Raw genomic sequence first — 4,354 nt, forward strand, 5'->3', positions numbered from 1 at the left:
ACCCAGCCCGGGAGAGGCCCTAACAACACAGACCAAGGGTTCCAAAATAAGTGCAAACAACAAATGGGAGAGTGAGCAACCCTGCCGAGTTCCCCGTCAAATCGGCCAGGGTTCAGAAAGAGCCCCATTGACCCTAATTCTAGCCTCAGGCGCATTGTACAACAAAGCCACCCACTCCTGGAATCCCGGAACGAAGCCAAAAGTCTCCAAAACGTTTCTCATGAAGGGCCAATGGACTGTGGCAAACACTGTTTCCGCATCTAGTGAGAGCAGCAAATGAGTTTTCTCCCGGTCCCTGACCACATCCATCCAATTAGCTACTCTTCTTAGGTTGTAACGCGTGGCACGTTTCGGAATGAAGCTCGTCTGGTCTCCATGTATCAAAGAAGCAATAACGGAGACAAGGTGCGTCGCCAGAACAGTGGCCAGGATTTTGGTTTCAATGTTTAACAGTGAGATGGGTTGGTATGACCCACAATCATCCGGGGGCTTCCCCTCTTTTGGGATCACAACTACCGTTGTCAACTGGAGGTCCGCCGGTAGTATCCCTTCTTCCTTAGAGGCCTGGAACATCTTAAGTAGGTGCAGAGCCAGCAGGGAGCTATACGCTTTAAAAAATTCCCCTGGAAGGCCATTAGGACCCGGGGTTTTCCCTGCCTTTATTCGACCAATGGCCTCCGTGAACTCTGCTAGTGTGAGAGCCTCATCAAGCTTGTCTCTCTCCTCATGGAGCAAACAGAGGAGCTCAACCTTCTCAAGGTATTGGGCTATGTGTGACTCGGAGGCTTGCGTCTGTGCTCCATATAGCTTCGATTAATATTGAGTAAATGCTTCCACAATGTCCTGATGCGCGGTATCGGTACTGCCCTGCTCTTTGATAGACAAAACACATCTTGACTCCTGCTCCTTCCTGCCCAACCACGTTAGTAATGTACCCGCTCTGTCACCAGTCTCGTACAGTCTATGTTGGACTGTGAGTTGATGCTCTCATGCCTCTTTAGTAACAAGCGCTTGATATTCCCGTTTAGTGACATCCAACTGCCAGTGGGTATGCTCGCTCAGGGGAGGGGAACACCCTTCAAGTTCAAGAAGCCTGCGTTCCAGCGCCAGTATCTCCTGAAGTTCCCGTCTGTTTTTGTGGGCTATAATATTTTGGGCTCTATCCCATATCTCAGTTTTAACGCCTCCCTGAGAGTAACCACCGATTGCACGGAGCACTAATTTTCTTTAAAATAAAGGTCAGTGTCCACCCCAAGTTCTGCCGCAACTTGGTCATCCTTCAATGGCCAAGCGTTCAGCCTCCAGGTCGTGCCCTGACTCTTTTGTCGTCCCCCCACCCGCAGGAACAGGGGTGAATGATCCAAGATAACCCTGGCTAAATACTCCGCCTCCTAGATGTGGTCGATCTCCCCAGCGAGGGCAAGAAGATAATCCAACCTGGAAAACACCCAGAAAAGTATGAATATCCACGTGTGGATGGATGATGGCTTCTCCAAAGGTCAGTGAGCCCCAGGGCCGCCAGGAACCTAGCCAATGCCGTGGTCTCCTGACGCCTTGAGCTCGGCAACGAGCGATCTAGGGTAGGATCACTTACGTCATTGAAGTCGCCGCCTATCAAATGTGTAGAGGGACCGGACTGCAACAGGAGTTTGGACAAATTATCCAGCGTACGCTGCTGGAGACACGGGAGAGCATAAACACTGACTATCAACCAGCATTTGTGATTCCAAATACCCTGAACCACAACATATGTAGCCTCTGTGTCTTCCCAAAACGTCAAGTGACCCGGAATGGGGGTGATCGTTTGATTAATATCGCACACCCACACACTCTTGACTCTGTTATGAAGACCTTAAAAAATGTTGGTAAGTTTGAAAAATGTTGTGTTTTAAAAGTCCTAAGTAATCCTTCCTCCTTTTTCTTTCCACTGCCCCTTAAGCCCCCCTAATGCGGTGCTTCACATATAATGGTTTTTTTTAACAACATACTCCAGTGTTGTTGTTGGGAAATCTGAAGCTCACCCCAAAATAATCTTATTGACTGAGCTACACACCTGTGAGTGGTACTACTCAATTGTCTATATGTTACATTGTTATCCACCTGCATATCTAGGACAAGTGCTTTGTCCAAAGACTGATAACTGAAGAATTATTGTTTTTAAAATTATTCACAGCTCGTCATGCTTCTTTTGTGATGTTGTAGGGAACAAACTCATGGGCTATTCTGAGTTTGCACATCTCTCTCAAAATTATGTTTTCAAAGGCTAATATTTTAGTAGGCACAGATGAGCTCTGGGAAGTGAACTTGGAGGATGGTTGACATCTGAGTCCTGTCACAGTTGGTATGCTGATGTATGGATTTTCAGAAAAGAAAACATTAAGGGGTGATATCTAAGAAGTTCAACAATTCCATTAGTAAGTTGAAAAACGTGGTTTTCTCAGCTAGGATAAAAGAAAGAACCTTGTTTATTTGTGAGATCCCTGATGATGAAAGAATATTCCTGCACTGGTTACACGTAGGAATGGATTAAGTTTTCTCCTCCTTTCTGCACCTTACATTTATTACATCACATTACATTGTAGGCCAAACCTCTGAGTAATAGATAATGGATATGGTTCATTGATTTATCTCCTATTTTTCACCCACACTTACAAGTGAGCATGGGTTTGTGCGAATAGAGAGAGTCATTATTCACCAAATTACAATGTTTTGAAACACTTTCCTTGATTTTGTTTGATAAGGTGTCAAATATTGAAACACGTACTAATCTAGATTTTTTTTTGTTTTTCTTCGATGTGTAGCAGGGTTTCTCTAGGGATTCACTACAAGTGCTTCATTGATTTTGAACTATTCTGCTAATGTATCCTTGAGCTTTAAGTTTGATAACATTCTTTTAGCTTCAAGGAAGCTGTCAGATTTTTTTACGGCGTCTAAGACTTAAGAATTGCGCGAATGGTAGGTTATCTTTTAAGTTTTACAGGTGATGTTTGTTGTAATTGAGCAATGTGTTTCTGGAAGTAGGTTTGGTAATACAGAGTAGTGTAGCTGGAGACAGTATTTTATTTAACAGTCAGATCAAGGCAGTTTATAGGTTGACAGTTATATTGGATGGTGAATATCGGATTAGTGTTGAGGGAATTGAGCCAATCATGGAAATTTAGAAGTGAGGAAACATTACCATGCCATACTAAGAGAACATCATCTATATATCTCACTGACTTGGCAATGTGATATTTCTGAGGGCTGTCTTGGTGGTACATATATTGGTCTTTAATGTCAGCAACATAAATGTTAGCTGTGTTTGGTGCAAAGACAGCACCCATATCAATGCCTTTGGTTTGTTTCCAGGGATCAATGACCTGTACCCTATGCAATGCAGTCCCGAGTTTGGTCTTGTTATTTGATATACCAGAGACCAAAACGTTGACGGTGATTCCACTCCTTGTCTCATTTATTTACTTCTTTGCAACAATTTTCACAACTAATATGTTTTACTCTATAGACTATCTTTGATAACAGGAGTGTGCTACCATATACGTCAAACTCTAACTAGATTTGTCAAAACGTTTAACTCTTTTAAAGAAGAACACTTGTATTATGCTTGCTAGAAGATGCACCCGTTATGTATGTATTAACTTGTCTGTTGAATCATTCTAAACCTACAATGTATTGATTAAATGCATTCACAATTGTACACCTATTGTTCCATGGATCTATATTATAACATTGATTGTCTAAATTATTGATTCTGTATATCTAAACACAAAGATACATGATACAAATTTCCAAATGTTTTGAAGTAAACCTGTAAACGATTCCCTTGTTGTCTAAGTAGTAAACACTTTTTTGTTTTTGTGTGTTTGCTAGAATACTGCCAGTGTTTCATTCGGTTGGTTTATGAACTAAAGTGGTGCCTAGTGTACATTCTAAAAGTTGTATAATAAGAAATCAATGAATGTCTTGCTATAGCTGTGTGTAAAGTTTAAACCAGGATTTTATACTTCAGCCACTAGGAAAAGTTATTAGAGAATGTTCATAAGTACTCTAGATCATGTTCATATCATCTATAAAAAATTTTCCACAGACAGATCTAGTGGCAAAATGAATTACGTCTTTCATTTAAGATATTTTTTTATTTGGAGTTATTCAAGTACAAAACGGCAAAGATCAGAACAAAGCATGTTCCCATAGATGGGCCTTTAATTTTCAGGTAATAAATTGAAAGGAGTTCCTTGCAAGTGCTATAATTAGTAAATATATTATACAATCATGTGGCATTATCACAGGAGACTGGCAGGTATTTAGTAGGTACTGAAGAACTGTAATGTCAACCTGTTGTTAGATACTGGTTGAC

Source organism: Lissotriton vulgaris, chromosome 10, assembly GCF_964263255.1.
Source record: "Lissotriton vulgaris chromosome 10, aLisVul1.2, whole genome shotgun sequence".
NCBI lineage: Eukaryota > Metazoa > Chordata > Amphibia > Caudata > Salamandridae > Lissotriton > Lissotriton vulgaris.